This window comes from Myxine glutinosa, chromosome 9, assembly GCF_964187855.1.
Source record: "Myxine glutinosa chromosome 9, kmMyxGlut1.1, whole genome shotgun sequence".
Classification (NCBI taxonomy): Eukaryota; Metazoa; Chordata; class Myxini; order Myxiniformes; family Myxinidae; genus Myxine; species Myxine glutinosa.
Window position 1 is genome coordinate 79982616 of NC_136269.1, and position 19932 is coordinate 80002547.

Here is a 19932-nt window from a genome sequence, read left to right on the forward strand (position 1 = left end):
TTCGGTGGGTGGGAGTGGGGAGAGGCTTCAATGTTACATATCTGACACCTTAAAATGTCTTTGAATCAGAATCCATTACAAGGAGGGAGGGAGTAATGGAGGGAGACAATGCAGTTTATTCACGGTTTTCTCCATTGTCTCTCAATATTTGTCCACGGCTAAAGGTGAAATTCTACAGGTGGAAGCTTTTTCATTATTATTTATTTATAAGTATAAGTATACCGAATTATAAATCTGGGATCTAATTTTTTCCCTGAATTCGTGTTTCTTTGCTGAAAAGGGGGTTTTCTACATTTTCTCAGTGAATAGCCCACTCCAAGTTCGATTTTACGAGTATTTGGTTTTGGTGAAAAAAACAAGTGTTGATGCTTGTTTAGTGGCATGCGTGTTGTGTTTCCCATTGTTTTTTCAGAAGTTGGTTTTGCAAATTCGACCCCAGATTGATGAAAATGAGCTCATTCTAGATGCTCAGTTGTCCAACGGTGTGTGTCTTGGCCAGAAACCACCTTGTTTACCGAGTTATGTGTTTCATTGTCGGAAACGAAACATGGTCAGAAAAGCATTCTTTTTGAAAAAAATAATTTTCTTTTATTTTACAACTGTGCACCAATCAGTGTTTGGCTGCCTCATCAGATGCTGTCTGTCTGGTTTTGTTCATTGTCTTGTCAAAAGTAGAGTCATTCACAAAAACATGCAGCGATAAGTCACTCTCACTATCTCTACTCCCATTCACAGTCGCTATTCTGACAGTTTACCGACCCTTTCAATTACATCATTACAGTGACCGGTTTATGCTTCAGAAGTATGGGATGGGCAGCGTTCGAATCCGTTTGTAACCTTATATCTGGGTCAAGATATCAATAAGGCGTGAATTTTTGTGTTAACGTAAAAAACTGAGGATTATGAGGGTGGGGATAATTCCCCATGTCAGTGCCCCTTTTATGTTTGTATATAGCACAAAAATAATGTTATGGTGGCATGTCAGATGCTGTCCTGTGGAAGGGACAAAAAGCTGGCTGTTCCATCTGGTGACTTGCACTTTTTACAGGTAGGCTACTTGGCACAAGAAGGCTTTTGGTGGTAATATGGTGAAGTTCCAAATTCTTGCATCCTGTTTGCCCTTTTTTCCCCATCTCTTGTTTTAGGAGCAAGATATTCATTTATCTCTACCATTAAAAAAACTAGATAGTATTCATAGAATACTTACCCTGCGCAGTCAACTTGGTGCAAGCCAACTCTTCTGTTTTTTTTAAGGGTTTTATTCTTTCTTTGATCCAATACGAATGCCAGACCACATGACCGATGACGTTATACATTTACATTCTCTAATATAATTGTTGCGTAGACCACGCTCACAAAATTACAAAATGAACGGACTAAGCGTTGTACTTGTCGAATTATGACTTCATAATTAAGGCACCAATGACGTCATCGTTAACAACACCTATTCCCCATGCGGAGTTCTTTACAATGCGCCACGTTTCCTTTTTTTTCCATAGAGCGGTTTCGGAGATATAGAGGTGCAACATTTTTCGTTTTTTTCCGGATGGCACCTGTACCATGTGACTTATGACGTCATACTTATCATTAAAAAATTATACAGGTGGAAGTGGTCCTATGGTGAAAATTTTGTGTCCATCGGACCAACATTTGCAGAGAAAAATATTTATACTGATCAGATCAAGCGTTATATTTGTCGAATTATGACGTAATAATGAAAGTACCGATGACATAATCATTACCTCTGCCACCGAAGGTCGATTGAGGTTGTTTTCACCCCTGTCTGTTTGTTACTTGGCAAAAAAAATGTTTTTTTGACAAGTATGTTGATCACTCCAGTTTGTGTGTGTGTGTGTGTGTGTTTGTTTGTCTGTCTGCTCATTTATACTTGCCTACAGGTCACAATTTTAAAGCAATATTCACGAAACTTCACCAAATGGTAGAGTTTGTGGTCCGACAAAATCCTATATATTTATCGTATAGGTCAAATATCGTTTATGTCAAAATGTCAACAGAGGCCAAAGGTCAACCACTTTTATCAAATTTCTAAAATCTTCAATTTTCATCCGATTGACTTGAAATTTGAATAGGATTTTCATATCAGCTAACTTAATTCAACCACCGACTATTTGTTGGATCAACATAGGTCACAAGGTCAACATAGATAGGCCAAAGGTCAACCACTTATTGTCAAATTTCTAAAATCCTCAATTTTCATCTGATTGACTTGAAATTTGAATAGGACTTTCATATCAGATAACTGAATTCAACCACCAACTATTTTTGAGATCAGCATAGGCCAAAAGGTCAACATAGGCCAAGGGTCAACAACCATTTCAAATTTCTAAAATCCTCAATTTTCATTTGATTGAGTTGAAATGTGAATGGGATTTTCATATCAGTGAACTGAGTTCAACCACCAACTATTTTTGAGATCAACAGATGCCAAAAGGTCAACATAGGCCTAATGTCAACCACTTTTTTCAAATCTCTTAAATTCCTCAATTTTCATCAGATTGACTTGAAATCTGAATAGGATTTGCATGTCGGCTTACTGATACCAACCACCAACTATTTTTGAGGCCAACATAGGCCAAAATGTCAACATAGGCCAAGTTTCTAAAATTGTCAATTTTCATCCAATTAACTTAAATTTGAAGACTATTTGCATATCAGGTCACTGAATTCAACCATCAATTATTTTTGAGGTCAAAAGGATGCTCTAATGAGTGCCATTCAACTTTGTTCTCTTTTGCCAAGTGCCGCTCTATGAGTGATTTTTCATCTGTTTGTCTGTCTGTCTGTTTGTTTGTGAACAAGATATCTCAAAAGGTCGTGGATGTATTTGGACGAAATTTTGCGGAGATGTGACATTGGGAGATGTGGAGATGTGACGGAGATGGCAGTGTATGTGACCAGGACGAATTGATTAGATTTTGTTGAAGATCCGGATTCGGATCCGGCTCGTCGAATTTTCTAAAGAGTTTTCTTCACCATTGGGAAATAGGGCCAAAAACGATATATAGCAGGATTTCTCAAGAAGTTGTGGACGGATTTGGTTGAAACTTGGTGTATGGCAAGACCGAATCGATTCGATTTTGGTGAAGTTCTGAATATGGATTCGGATGTGAGAATTTTTTAATTTTTTAAGTGATTCTTCATCATTGAGTGATAGGGGTAAAACCTATATACTGTATATAACATTTGAAAAAGTTGTGGACGAGTTATGACAAAACTTGGTGGATGAGTTGGTTAGGTGACAAGAACAAGCTGATTCGATTTTGGTCGAGGTCCGAATCCAGATTTGGCCTATCAGTGGGATAGAAACCATAAACTGTTCAGCCTGGCGGAGGAATGCGCTCTACCAAGTGCCCTTCTAGTTAACGTATTGTTACGTTTGTAGAGGGTAGGGATACCATAGACCAGGTAGAGTGCATAAATTAGCATGCTAAGTATGTCGCGATGAAGAAGAAGAACCACCATGCAATAAGTAGGGAATCTCGTAAGCCCGGATGTCGTGTAAGGTGTATCTTCGTCCCCATTATAGTCTAGGGCGATTAGTAATTTCGTGTTTTTTGTTTGTTAAAATTGATTTAGCAATGGATTCTGCTTCAGAATATTATAGAGATGTAAAAAAAATAGGGTTCCATTTTTTCTTTTACGTCTAATAGGTAGTAAATCGAAGAAATCCAAGATGGCCGCCATAAAATTTGGAAAATACACTTTTGTGCATATCTTTGTATCTAGATATCATATAAACATGAATAATATGTCCTTTTATATGTTTTCAGACCCAAGGAAGCCATATCTGCCATTGTTTTTACAGAAAAATGCAAGGAAATTAAAATAGTGGGCAATATACCAGCCAAAATGGAGACGGCCGTCGTGAAATCGGATCGTATAATTTCCCAATTAGAATCGATTCAATAAACAATCTTCACTGATAACATTTATTTTGAATACACACACACGCACACGCACACACACACACACACACACACACACACACACACGCACACACATACACACACACCTAAACATAAACGATGAATGAACATAAACGATCACATAAACGAATGCCTCATTCATCCTCATCCATATCTATCACACGCGGTTCATTGATGTTTGCTTTGTTGTTACAACTGTAACCCACACACCCACAAACTTCAGTACAAGGAATATTGTTATTGCGACAGCTACATCTTCCCATACACCCTTTCTTGCACCCACAGTTCACGAGATTCATTATTGCTTCTGGGGCTGGAGGATTCAGGCATCGACTTGGGGCATAAACCCCATCATCCGAAAGTAACTGCCAACCATACTCGACAGGTGATGGAAGGGACGGATGGCTTTCTGCTGCCTTTCTCCATATCATTGCGATATAATGTGCTCGCTGAACGTGTAACATTAGCGAACCAGTGGTAGGTGGAAGACTCTCTCCCTCAGCAGCACGGTTGGAGAATAAGAACCAGCGAAGCTCGTTTACTTTCGTGTGAACTTTAGACTTGTACAGCAGACAGACGAAGCGTTCCAGCTGGGAACACACTTCTGGTGACGGATCAGTTTGTCCCAAAGACTCCAGAGCCTCCCATATCTTGTTGTCACATGTCATGAAGACCTTAAAGCACCAGTCCTTGCTCCTGCCAGCGAACCTTCCAGACATGTCACTTCCCGTGAATGCGTGGAATCCAAGTATTGCAGACGCACGTTTCTCTCCTAGCATGCCATGAATAGGTTGGACTGCAATGCTCCTCCTCAACTTTCCCTTCCCAGTGAGAAACCTCGTAGCAGGTGGTAGATCGTGAAATCTCTGAATCAGTAGGAGGAAGATATCGGTATCTGGCGAATCAATGATAACTTCTGCATCTTTGTCGACTGTGAGAGCATGCAGAATTAAGAGTGTATCGGCCTCTTCTTGGCTGTGCGTGAGTAGACTGTCTGGAACTTCAGTGTTGCCCGTGGTCTTAGTTCCTGATGTCACCATGAACTTCTTCAACTTGTTTGGATGAGCCTTGCTGTAAGATAGACACTTCACAGCCAAGTACTCTGTAAGCTCTGCCTTGGTCTTCACATTGGAAAGGAAATCTTTGAGTGAAATCTTCTGGATCAATGTACTATCCCTGACGTGATAGTATGTTGATTTCCCCTTTGTCCTCTTTAGGCGCATTTTGTCTTTCAGTGAGTTATCGATGTATCGGTCGAATACCAACCTCACGTCATCATAATGCACGGCAATATTTTCGAGGCGTTCAATGAACGATTGAGCAAAGTCACTGCATGTAATCATTTGTTCTGTTTTGGAGATCCCGTTAACAAGAGCCATGCCATCAATGATTATCACTCTATGGCGAGAAGTAGTCTCGTTTTCATTGATCACTCCTGATCTTGTGGTTGTGTCTGGGTTTTGGCTGATCTGAGAGGGTTCCTGCAAATTTTGGCTTGAGATTTCATAGTCAGTTGATGGGTCATTAGTTTCTTCCCCAGCGTGTGCTGCTGCATCATTCAAAGCGGCAATTCCCGCGTCTTGATGCTCATTGATTTCTGTCGAAATAGGTTCTCCTGGTGGATCATGTACATCCTGCTCTTCAGGCTCAGCCAGATGCTCAAGTTGACGAAGGATTTTTGCCTTGTCGTATGCCAACAAGAGGGATCCATCAGATGCAAATAAAGAACGTGGAACGATGCCAAATTCATAGGTGCCAATACATTCTTTCAGGTCGAGCTCTGGTCGGCTCCATGAGATAACGATGAACCTCTGCAACAATCCTCGCTCTTCTTTGACTTTGATCAGCTTGTCGCCCGATCTCACTTCTGTTGTGGCATTCGAACTCTTGAATGTTCGAAGTTTTCTTTTCGTCATTTTGTCCCACACAGAAAGTTTTCCCTCAGCTAAACGATCTGTGGCAAATTGCTGGAACATCTGTTGTCCGATCTCGTCGCGCTCTAAGATGTCGCTGGACACTTTTTCATTCATGACTTCTTTGGTGAGCAGGTTGTAGACCTCGTCTACTTCCTCTTCCATAAATGGATCGCCATGTTCACGGAACACCCTAGAAAGCTTGGAGGCATGGCTCATCACCCGGGAAAGCTTTCCCCCCGTGATTTCGTGGTGTTGTTTTCTGCTCTGGTTTTCACCAAGACCATATCCCTCCGCAAACTCGTGCAGTGACTTTGACAGCTCAGGTGCAATGAGGAAGAACTTGTCAAGCGCCTTCTCATTTTGAGTTATCCCTACGATTCCTCCAATCACCTTCAGTGTACGGTTTTCTTGCTCAATGCCATGGTCTGGGGCTATTGATGTGAAGCCTGCCAATCCTTTTGTCACACAGAAGTTCCCTTTCATGAATTCCCTCCACAGTTCTGGGTGCTGCTTTTCAGTCTCCTGCATTGTTGAAATGTAGAGAGGGAGCAACCGAGCATAGTTTAGATGATCGTGAGCGAAGAAGTACTTCGTGAGAGACTCGATGCTCTCCATATGCAGCAGCAGATCACGTTGTCTTGTACTTCTAATGAACAGAAGGATAGTCTCAAACTGTTTCATGTAGTTCAGGATGAAGCGCTGTATCTTGTTTGTGCTGACCTCAAATTGTTCCAGTTTTTTGGTCATATCTCTGGACTCCATCATGGCCAATGTTTCTGATCTGGAGTCCCATGTTCTTTGTTGACACATTGTGTAGTTCCCTTCCTCTGTCTTCCTGGCATATGACACATCTGAGCGCGTCAAATGTCTGTTCTCGGGAACACCTTCTGGATGTTGACGTGCTTTCCCCTAGATCACTAGAACTTGGTCGTCCTCTCTTTTTCAGTCGGATTTCTGCGGCACTGCCTGATGTTGTTCCTTTCTCAAACCTAGCCTTTGCTCGATCAATGTGCATCTTATTGGTAACATCTTTGTAACAAGCTTTATGGTAGTGGAGACCTTTTGCGAGCAATTCTTCAGCAGAGGAATATTGCAAACGTCTATTCAATGATGCAAACTTTGTTTCACCATACGTGTACTGTTCCTCAGCACCTGCCATCAGTTTCTCGACAGAGGAGAGTTTTGGTTTCGTTACAAAGGTTGTATAGTCTGTTTGCCCTATGGCCATTTGGCATACAAAACAAAGTCCGAAATCTACTGACTTCTCAATCTTCCTGGGTGGTGAGTCACTCATCTTGAAGGTAGGTGTAATTTTCTAGACACTCTTGAACTGTCGTCGGTCCTGCAAAGATAGATACTACTATTCAGATTCACATTTCGTCAACACAGTCAAAACCAGACCTTAACTAGATGGTGGAAACTTAATTAACCGATTTCATGCCGGCCGACCCCACTTTGGCTGGTATATGTCCACTATTTTATTTTCCTTGCATTTTTCTGTAAAAACAATGGCAGAAATGGCTTCCTTGGGTCTGAAAACATATAAAAGGACATATTATTCATGTTTATATGATATCTAGATACAAAGATATGCACAAAAGTGTATTTTCCAAATTTTATGGCGGCCATCTTGGATTTCTTCGAATTACTACCTATTAGACGTAAAAGAAAAAATGGAACCCTATTTTTTTTACATCTCTATAATATTCTGAAGCAGAATCCATTGCTAAATCAATTTTAACAAACAAAAAACACAAACAATATTGTTATGACATATGGGCCTGCACTATTACGAGGAGTGGGGTATTATAATTAGCTCAGGGATTATGGGTAATGTTATGGGTAATTCCTCAATCGGACTACTTGACAGTGAACCATGTTTCAATTTTTTTTCCATGAAGTGGTTTTGGAGATATAGAGCTGCAAAGTTTTTTCCAAGGTGGGCCCTGTACCACGTGACCTATGACGTCATACTTTTTACTAAAAAAATTATAAAGGTGGAGGCAATCCTATGGTGAAGATTTCATGTTAATCGGTTATGGAGAGAATCAATTTTAAAAATGCAAGCATGCACATACGACATACGTATGTATGTACGACATACATACAGACGCAACTGATTTGCTAACCCTGCTTTTCACATCGCGAGCTCAGGGTGATGATGGTGAGTGATGACCTGGAATAGCTTATGTAACGGTTTATTTAAAAATCTTTTTCACGCCTCGGTAATCCTCCTTCCCCCCCTTTTAGGAACAATGGTAGCTCATAACTCATTCAGTTGGAAAATCCTAGCAATACAGACTCAACGAAGAGCAAATAAGGAGCATTTTGGTGGAATGAAGATAATAACTATGTAATATGAAAGCTAAAAGTTGAAGGGTTTTTTAAATATTGCATGTGCAAGCCAAGTTACAGACATGGTTGCCATAGCAATAAAATTCAGCCAATCACTGCTGTGATCTAATAGGGTTGAGATAATGTCATGAGGAATAGATATCTGCAATATAAAAGCTAAATGTTGAACGGTTTTTGAAATATATCGCAAGCACAAAAGTACATGGACGGATGATCGGTCGGTCGGTTGGTTGGACGGATACCCATAATTTAATTCCAAGACGTCTTTTATTTCATTCCTCGGACGGTCTGTCGGTCGGACGGATATCCATAATTTCATTCCAAGACGTTCATATTTATAGGACGGAGCTCATTTTAATGTCCCCAATCTCTGAACTTGTCAGAGTAGGGAGGGGTGGGAAAAAAACCCAATGTCAAAGACAATCCATACCGCTGCACCAGAATATTAATGGCTGTACTTGTATCTCCAACAAAATGGAGCAATAATTCAAACAGATGAAGCAAACATGAAAGTTTCCACCTACCATAGACATCCAAATGGAAAGAGAGAAACAAAAGAATCAGAAAATGACAAGATGCACTATTTGTGTTTTTATTTTAATTATTTCTTTCTGTTTGTAAAATACGATGAAGCTGCTAGTTTGATTCAAAATGACACGGTGTTAACAGCCCAGACAATATAACCACAATAGTGTGCGCTTCTCAATTGATCATATACCTATCAATTGAGCGTTTATATGAAGGTAGATATGAAGCATATTGTTGTTAAGGATATAGATTGGTACTGACAACTACCCTCTGTTGCCTTGATCTTGTAAAAGGGGTGGAGGGTATCTATCCTCCCTCGCTCCAAGTACATTTTTTTTTTCAAATTTCCTACTGTCTTAACTCTCTCCTGGGGTATGAATTAGAGTAAGTTGTCAACTCCGGTCCTGGTTACATGTTCAATATCCTGAAATTTTACACCCGAGGGCTCTCTGGCTGATGGTGTAGCAGGCAGTTTCACATGGAATACGTTCAGTACAGTGAGGAAAAGGACCAAAAGAGACCATCTGTACCCTATGCACATTTGACGAGAATTAGAACTGAAATTCGTTCAGTTTTATCATTACTGGACATGGATAACGTGGATTCGGGACTGACATTGAAACCAGATTTATCTATGGTGAATAGACATTCAGGCAAGGCCTGTAAGGTCCACTCAAAAGGACAGCGTGCCACATGAAGCGGTGCTTTCTGTTGATCAGATACAATCACACTGGGGATCAAACCCAGCAGCAAACATCTTGGAGGGCACTTTACCACCGAGCTATTCTGCCCGGCCAAATGAGAAGTGAAGCTTGGGAATAAATCCAAGCGAAACACACGAATGAGGCAACAAACACAAGAGCGATGCAATATGTTGTGCGAACGAACATATTTGAAAGAATGCAGAAGTGACTGCAGAATGCAGATGCGGCGTGGAACCATTGTGAAATACGCTCATATATTGAATCCTATTCAGGATTATTCGTGCAAGTAAAAATGCATTATTGCTTTCCCTATCATATTGCTTTCTCCTGTTCTTCCACAAGACCTTAAACAAGTCATAGAGTAATCCTCTTGGGGGGAGGGTGATATGCTACCAGCTGTGAGCTTATAAGCAAGAAAATGGCATGTCGCAAAGGGTGCATGGATTTAGCGCAAAGGTGTAACCTGAGCTGTGGTTACTCACGCAAGAAAACTTTTTTGTGTAATAAAGATAAAAAGGAAGCAATGCATGAACACTACTGGAAATGAGAAAATTCACGTGGACGCAGTTGTCTCTGGAATTCATCCTACGTGAGTTATTGATTCATTTCTCATCGAACCCATGACTATGAATCGTGCATTCCATGCGGCAAAATTAGCACGCATTTAAATATTGAGTAAACGGAGACAAGGAATCAATTATTTTGACCGAAGATGTCATCGAGGTCATGAAAGGTTACCGAGCAAGGTTGAAGCTCCTCGAGCTCTGTGCCGCGTGCAGGGAAAATATTGTTCTGCAGGACGGGAATGTTTCGCTACAAAATCCCTGCGGAGAGGCAGATACTTTTTTTGTGCTGAGTGACTCCGAGAGGTTTTGTGAAAAACCTTCTTGTGTGGCATTTTTTAGGACAGTGTTTAGCCATTTACCATTCTCTGTAGATTGGAGATGCTGAGGTGTTAGTGGCTTAAGGAGGCTGATAGTGATAATTAGGATAGTTGTCCAAATCACTGCAGACTCGAGATGCTGAGGTGTTAGTAGCTTAAGGAGGCTGATAGTGATAATTAGGATAGTTGTCCAAATCTCTGCAGACACGAGATGCTGAGGTGTTAGTAGCTTAAGATGGCTGATAGTGATAATTAGGATAGTTGTCCAAATCTCTGCAGACTCGAGATGCTGAGGTGTTAGTGGCTCAAGATGGCTCATAGTCATAATTAGGATAGTTGTCCAAATCTCTGCAGACTCGAGATGCTGAGGTGTTAGTGGCCCAAGATGGCTGATAGTCATAATTAGGATAGTTGTCCAAATCACTGCAGACTCGAGATGCTGAGGTGTTAGTGGCTCAAGATGGCTGATAGTCATAATTAGGATAGTTGTCCAAATCTCTGCAGACTCGAGATGCTGAGGTGTTAGTGGCTCAAGATGGCTGATAGTCATAATTAGGATAGTTGTCCAAATCACTGCAGACTCGAGATGCTGAGGTGTTAGTGGCTCAAGATGGCTCATAGTCATAATTAGGATAGTTGTCCAAATCTCTGCAGACTCGAGATGCTGAGGTGTTAGTGGCTCAAGATGGCTCATAGTCATAACTAGGATAGTTGTCAAAATCACTGCAGACTCGAGATGCTGAGGTGTTAGTGGCTCAAGATGGCTGATAGTCATAATTAGGATAGTTGTCCAAATCTCTGCAGACTCGAGATGCTGAGGTGTTAGTAGCTTAAGAAGGCTGATAGTGATAATTAGGATAGTTGTCCAAATCTCTGCAGACTCGAGATGCTGAGGTGTTAGTGGCTCAAGATGGCTGATAGTCATAATTAGGATAGTTGTCCAAATCTCTGCAGACTCGAGATGCTGAGGTGTTAGTGGCTCAAGATGGCTGATAGTCATAATTAGGATAGTTGTCCAAATCACTGCAGACTCGAGATGCTGAGGTGTTAGTGGCTCAAGATGGCTGATAGTCATAATTAGGATAGTTGTCCAAATCTCTGCAGACTCGAGATGCCGAGGTGTTAGTAGCTTAAGATGGCTGATAGTCATAATTAGGATAGTTGTCCAAATCACTGCAGACTCGAGATGCTGAGGTGTTAGTGGCTCAAGATGGCTCATAGTCATAATTAGGATAGTTGTCCAAATCACTGCAGACACGAGATGCTGAGGTGTTAGTGGCTCAAGATGGCTGATAGTCATAATTAGGATAGTTGTCCAAATCTCTGCAGACTCGAGATGCTGAGGTGTTAGTGGCTCAAGATGGCTGATAGTCATAATTAGGATAGTTGTCCAAATCACTGCAGACTCGAGATGCTGAGGTGTTAGTGGCTCAAGATGGCTGATAGTCATAATTAGGATAGTTGTCCAAGTCACTGCAGACTCGAGATGCTGAGGTGTTAGTGGCAAAAGATGGCTGATAGTGATAATTAGGATAGTTGTCCAAATCACTGCAGACTCGAGATGCTGAGGTGTTAGTGGCTCAAGATGGCTGATAGTCATAATTAGGATAGTTGTCCAAGTCACTGCGGACTCGAGATGATGAGGTGTTAGTGGCAAAAGATGGCTGATAGTCATAATTAGGATAGTTGTCCAAGTCACTGCAGACTCGAGATGCTGAGGTGTTAGTGGCTCAAGATGGCTCATCTATCTATAATTCCAGTAATCTCTGTGTGTTTGTTTGTTTGTACGTTTGTACGTTTGTTTGTCTGTGACCGCTGTTTCTCGACAACCACGGGTCCGATATACTTTAAACTTGCCAGGTATATTGCTGGGGACCCGAGGATGTGCCTTTTCAAGGTTTCATATTAATCGGACAATTACTTACCGAGCTATGTCCAAAAAACGATTCAACCAATCAGAGAGCAGCGAGCTATCGCGTGTGCCGAACGTGGCGGACACACTCTGCCTCGGATGGCACATTTGAGAGCGTATTCATTTATTTCACGTTTGCAAACTATGTTGGCGCTATGTTGGCGTTAAACTATGTTTTAAAACTAATAAAAACCCCGGGGGGATTGTCACTGTACTCGCAAGCCGTTCGCCGTTCGCTTTGGCGTTGCGAATGGACCAAAACATTTCATGCACCAAACCATTTCATGTAAAGCGTTCGCCGTTCGCTTTGGCGTTGCGAATGGACCAAAACATTTCATGAACCAAACCATTTCATGTAAATAGAGGGGGGGATATAATTTTAGATATAGATATAGTACGGGCATGCCCTAGTAGTCATAATTAGGATAGTTGTCCAAGTCACTGCAGACTCGAGATGCTGAGGTGTTAGTGGCAAAAGATGGCTGATAGTCATAATTAGGATAGTTGTCCAAAACTCTGCAGACTTGAGATGCTGAGGTGTTTGTGGCTCAAGATGGCTGATAGTCATAATTAGGATAGTTGTCCAAATCACTGCAGACTCGAGATGCTGAGGTGTTAGTGGCAAAAGATGGCTGATAGTCATAATTAGGATAGTTGTCCACATCACTGCAGACTCGAGATGCTGAGGTGTTAGTGGCAAAAGATGGCTGATAGTCATAATTAGGATAGTTGTCCAAATCTCTGCAGACTCGAGATGCTGAGGTGTTAGTGGCTCAAGATGGCTCATAGTCATAATTAGGATAGTTGTCCAAATCACTGCAGACTCGAGATGCTGAGGTGTTAGTGGCAAAAGATGGCTGATAGTCATAATTAGGATAGTTGTCCAAATCACTGCAGAGTCGAGATGCTGAGGTGTTAGTGGCAAAATATGGCTGATAGTCATAATTAGGATAGTTGTCCAAATCTCTGCAGACTCGAGATGCTGAGGTGTTAGTGGCTCAAGATGGCTGATTGTGGTAATTGGGATAGTTGTCCAAATCTCTGCAGACTCGAGATGCTGAGGTGTTAGTGGCTCAAGATGGCTGATTGTGGTAATTAGGATAGTTGTCCAAATCTCTGCAGACTCGAGATGCTGAGGTGTTCGTGGCTCAAGATGGCTGATTGTGGTAATTAGGATAGTTGTCCGCAGTGCTTTTCATGTATTCCCAGAGTCGGTGACCCTCGTGCTACTTTCAATATCAGCAAATCATCTACGCATAATCGGATATGTTGCAAAGCTGAAAATGTAAGGGGTATATTTCATGGAATAATTGTGCAGGAGACCTTTTGATAATTGATTATTATCACTCGGTCCTATCAGTATGGTTTGTACTTTCTGACATTGAACCTTACTTAGAGAGAATGACGTGCGGCACCAAAGGTTCCAAAAAAAGAAACAAACAAACAGAGAATGCTTCAGACGGCAACTAGCCTTGACTTGGCTTACAGAACTGTATATCTTCCCAGCCAGTCGGCACATACTAAGGCCCCAAAGCGTCATTTGGCCGCCGGCGGGGGAGCTGCGCGCTGTGCGGCGTGTGCTAAAGCGGGCAGCTGGGCGTGTGTGGTCTGTGCAACGTGGGTGGGTTTCTGCCTGCAGCAGAGATTTCTCTCCCTCCCCCCTTCTCCCCTCATCCCTCCTTTCTCGGTCAACCCAGCCTACCACACCACCACCTTACTGACCCCTTCCTATCCTGTCTGGCAGAGTGCCACGAGGGGACACAGCGGGCAGGCAACCAGTGGGAGTGAGACCAAGGGAGGTTGTGCCAAAATGAAAGCGGCCAATTAGGGAAGCCTGTTTGATGGCTTTGGAAGAACTGGCGCCTCTGGATGTCATGTCGTTAACGGTGCGCCGCTTGATATCATAATTTGCTCCCCTTTTAATCAGTTTGCTTGGAGTTCTAGTTTCTGCATTTCCTGTTGCTTCCTGAATCCATCTCGTATTGCTGTCTTTGAGTGGCATGCATTTTATGTGGGTTAAAGAGCCATTTATTTATTACTAATGCAGGGGGGGAGGGCAGCATGGTTGGGATTGGGTGGGTAGTGCATGTACAAATCTCAAGGCACAATGGTAACTTAGGTCTCATGGTCTATTGCAGGTCTATGTCACTCCACTCCTCCAGGAGAGAATTTAAGATTTCAGTGCACATGGCCTATGTAAGTCCCAAATGAAGATCACTGTAGCTGAAAGCTTTTGTCCTTTTTTGACAAAAATTTGAGTTGGTTGTGTTTTTGCATTATACGCTCTGGAATTCTCATAATTTTGATCAATATTGATTTTTTTTCCCCCTGAAGATATAATGTTCATTGACAGTGCACAATTTTTTTTATAATTCCTGTCATTATAGGTTTCTAAAAATGAAATGAGGCTCGTATGACAAAGTATTTTCAAGTTATCGTGCGGATAAACAGACACAACTGAGTAACATAGTAGGAATTCCCCAAATGACGAAGTCTCACTAATTATTTGAATCATAAAAATACATTAGGTCATATCATAATATATCATTGGGTCATGTCATATCATAGACATAGTGAGCAATTGCCGCATACTCCATATAATATACTCCATATAATATACTCCATATAATATACTCCATATAATATACTCCATATAATATACTCCATATAATATACTCCATATAATATACTCCATATAATATACTCCATATAATATACTCCATATAATATACTCCATATAATATGCTCCATACAATATATTCCATATAATATACTCCATATAATATACTCCATATAATATACTCCATATAATATACACCATATAATATACTCCATATAATATACTTCATATAATATACTCCATATAATATACTCCATATAATATACTCCATATAATATACTCCATATAATATACTCCATATAACATACTCCATATAATATACTCCATATAATATACTCCATATAATATACTCCATATAATATACTCCATATAATATACTCCATATAATATACTCCATATAATATACTCCATATAATATACTCCATATAATATACTCCATATAATATACTCCATATAATATACTCCATATAATATACTCCATACAATATCCTCCATATAATATACTCCATATAATATACTCCATATAATATACTCCATATAATATACTCCTAACTGAACAGCAAGGAAAATATTGAGAAATAAATCTATGCCTGTAGTACGTGCGACGTTAGAAATGTTCCACAGATGAGATATTACAAGGATGAAAGTCCTTACAGAAGACACGGCCCCCAACCACACTTTAAAAATGTGAAATGTAGCTTTTACATTTAAATAACTAATTCAATAAATTAATTAATGTGAAGGTAGCGAAGATGGTAGAGTGTATGCAAATAAATCATTAAAGGTGGTATGTCTGTAGCACTGATGGTAATAGACACAGGGCCATAGGGTGGATATCTATTTTTTTTTTGATTTCATGACCTGAACCTAGGGATTTGACAAGAAGGGTGTGGGATGAAGCCTTATGACCTCCAAAACATCTTGTTTTTTTTCACAAGCGATATCGTGGTACGTTACCGAGAACCGCTGCCCCAAAACACCAGTATACACCAATTGTATGTTACATTTGAAATACCCATTTACACAGTAAAAAAACAACACAAACTATATGATGTCATGTTCACATTGGTCTTGGCAGCAATATTTATTAATTCAGACCCCCAAAAGTAGTAAAAATGTTGTTTTAACGACTTGGTAAAATAACATGCTGTTGATGCATTTATCAGAAAGTCATGTTTTTGGACCTTAAAACCTGCATAATTTTAAATTTTTGTGCAATATTTGTGATTGGTGTTGCTACTACGATCCATGGTGGTTTACCAATGCTATTTTGAAACTGTTAATAGGTCCAATAAGTGTGTAAGGGGTGATATTTTAACCCATCAAAGACAATTACGCGGCGTACAAGCGAACCAGTGCGCATTGACGTCATGATAAACTCGAGATGGGCTAGAGAAGCTCCACCGTCTCAATGTATGAACTCCAGAAGCGAAATGTTGGTTTGGTGTCACTTGCTTCTAAGAATTTGTCAAAGGAGGTTTTGAAGTCTGTGAACTTGTCACTGTTGAGAATGACATGGTAGTTTGGATGTGGGAAAGCTTCAGCTAAGTTTGACAAAAGTTCCTTCACTCTACCCGCTTCATGTTCTGGAATAGATTCAAAATATGCATCCAGGAGCATCTGCTGCATCGCGTCTGACATCAGCTTATGGGCTCGAACTGCCCTGTTGTAATGCTTGCCGCTGAACACTCCATTCACAGACCCCACTGCAACAATCTCTGACTCAACCAGGATGTCTTGGAGACCACCTTCTCGAAATCTCTTTCCAATACAGCCAAGAAAGGACATTGCAGTGTGGAATGCCCCAAGTCGAATTACCAGTCTCTTCATGAACTGTGCATTCTTCCATCTAATGAGCTGTGCCTTGCAATAGATGGCTTGGTCAACGACAATGACGACTGCTTCCAACTGTAACTTGTCGGCGATCTGAACAGTTCTCTGCAGTATTGTTAGTACCGTATTCATTTCAGTCGGAGTGGCATCAATGACAGGGAGATACCCTATCACGCTCTTTGGTGGAACTTCAACACAAGACAGTAGTTGGTTGAATCCTGTCCAAGATGGCAGAGTCCCGTCAATGTTGTACTTGGTGATGTGGTATGCTAGGTCTATCGTCTTAGGGTGCTGGAGTAATGGGAAGTACGTTGCTCGATCCAATGGAACGCTGGTTGCGAATGGAGCGGGTCCTTCGTTTTTCCCTCCATAATATGTGGCAAGGTTCACTGCAGGTGGCTGCATCGATCTCTCCCGCGTCCTCTTAACTGTAGTGACTGGTGCTGGTTGTACTACTTCATGGGATTGACTTGGTCGCTGTATTATAATCCCATTGGTATTGTGCGTTGTTCCACGCCCAGACAATGTCTCCTCCCCGAAGTCATTATTGTCCCATACGAGTGTGACATGCTTGCCCGCCTGAATGATTGATGGAAGAGCATCCTCTTCACGATGTAGTTCTTGGTTAGCCAGTGCAGTGTCATGATTTAAGACGACAGAGTTTGAGACGCAGTAACCAAACCCGTTCAGTAGGCTGATTAATTGGGCTGAACCTGAGAGATGACGTACTGTCATTGCAAGTGACAAATGTTTGGGCATCTGTTTCCTTCCCTTTGATTGTAGGTATATGATGTCCTGTGCAATTGTGAGAATTCTTCTATGTATTGTAGATTCTATCTTTACAAACTCATCAGAATCAGGTTCGTCTGACACTCCCACCATCCATGCAATAAAGTTATAGAGACAGGCAGGTACAATTGCTTCTGCGGCATTTGTTGTCAGGTGCTCAGAGGTTGGGGGCCATGGCATATTTGGCTTGATCTCATCTATTGCATTTCTCAATTGTAGCGCAGTGAAGTAGTGTTCTCTAAGGTTATTCTCAGTATACCCAGGTTGCTTTGGTGGGGTTGGTTCAGAGTTTGTGTTTGTTCTGTTTTGAAGTTCAGAGAAATGTTTGTTCTGTCTCTGTTGTGTCATCACCTGAACCATGCATGGTTTCTTGCAACACTTTCTTTTCTTCAACCAGCACTTCAGTGGAGATGTCATTAGCATACACAAGGTGTCCTTGGCAGCGCATATACGGGGTTAGAAAGCATAGTTGTGGAAATGTTTTCATCAGTCTTGTCTTGAGAAAGCCACTTTTGTAGTTTGATCCTATTCCGTGTGTTGCTTTGATTTGTTTCATGAACATGTCATTAAGTCGTTTCAGTCTGTAGATTTCCTTGTTGTCTATTATAAGATCCTTGACTGTTGCACAAAATAATGTGTATGCTTCTGAGTAGTTGGAGTCTCCTTGTTGCTCTGCATTAGGTGTTGTTGCTAGCTTGCCTAAATACCGGGTATACTCCTTGTAGCAGCGACCATGGTATTTTACCTCTATCGCAACACAATCGCGGTCTTGAATTTGAAGCAGCAGGTTTGTATTGTTGTTGTCTTTAGCAGCTTGCTGCAGTCTTGGTGCCTCAATTGTTGAGCACCTTGTTAGAGGCTCTTTTCTTCGGCCCCTTTTGCCTGTATTGATTGTTCTCTCTTTCTGACAAAGGATGCATATATTAGGCAACACATATTGGGATCTGGCTGAACATTTGGGCTTGCCTAAGCTGGAGCGTAGAGCACGTTTCCTGACTGGTTGTGGGCCTTTATGCATCTTGTCAATGTTGACGTTGATGTCGTTGCATGTTGAAGCTGCAATAAATACACATAAAAGAAAACAATTAAAATTATGTGAGTTTAAAATGTCTAGACCTCAAGTCATGGTTAGCCCGACTAGATTCCCTCCCCCCCACCCCCCTTCCTCAGACTTCCTTTTAAAAATTTATTTGTTTCACCTCGGCCCTACCTCCTTGCATAAATATTGGACAGTTCCTTCAATTCAAAATCGTTCGACTACACACAAAATCATTTTACATATACCTCACAAAAAAAAAAATCAAACTAAGTTTTGAAGCATTGTCATGATTTATTATTCAAGTTATTCAACCTACCAGTATAGGCTGCATTTTCTTCTCTCTTTTTCATGCTGCTTTGCACCCTGCTCACTCGTTGTTTATCGGTAAATCGTGAATAACACACTTGATGAAACGCTGCATCATGCGGTATAGCTATAGCAGGTATTGTTACCATACTGTTGCCACGTTCGCCGAATTCGTCAGCGTGGTTCTTCACGAAATTTCTCGCAATTTCAGCTTGATCACCTTCTAAATTCTGCCACGTAAGAACAAATTGCAAATATCGCGGCCATGTTATATCACTAAAAGGTATTAAACTTGATCTTTTGGCCGGAGAAATGCACATATAACAGCGTTTCTCGCTCCCACCCTCATCACCGTCGCTGCTACTGGAGGCCGCCATTTTGTTTACTCGCAGCGGGAAGCCCAGACATCGTTCGTAGCGCGAATAAGCGCGATCCTCATTGGTCAATACATCGAAATGCGTTCGAGGCTAAACGGAGATTTTGGAAATAAAATTATACATTTCAACATTATATTACAGACTAACGTACCAGAATCTGACTTGTGAAAAGTCATGAACATTATTTCTTAATTTTTTCTATATTATCATGCCAATTTGATGCCCACCCGATTTTCAGGTCACGAAATGAAATGAAAAATTGGAACACCTGGCAGTCTATAAAGTGTATGTATATAAAAACAAATAACTCAATGTTGTGTCATGGTAGTGCATATGGTAATGTGTATATAAATAAATAATGGTTCCCGAAAGTCTGTACTATTCTTCACCACAATTTATATTTTTTTACTCTGTCTGCCTGTCTGGCAGTCCAATAAAATTTAAAATAATTCCAAACAGGAAATTACTGTTTTTAAGGACGTCATAAAGGACACAAACAACAGGCGTCATAAAGGACACAAACAATAAGTAATGTAATGTGTTAAATAAGGTGGTGTAAAAGATAGTGCGTCAATGGCAAAAAAGTTCCATAAACACTTTTCTACAACCTCTAAAATCTTTAAACAATGCAGAGCAATACCTATTATTCCGAGAATTTTTCTTTTTCTTATTCTTCCTCCATGCCCCGGCCCCCCCCCCCCCCCCCCGTTTCAATGTCTGAAA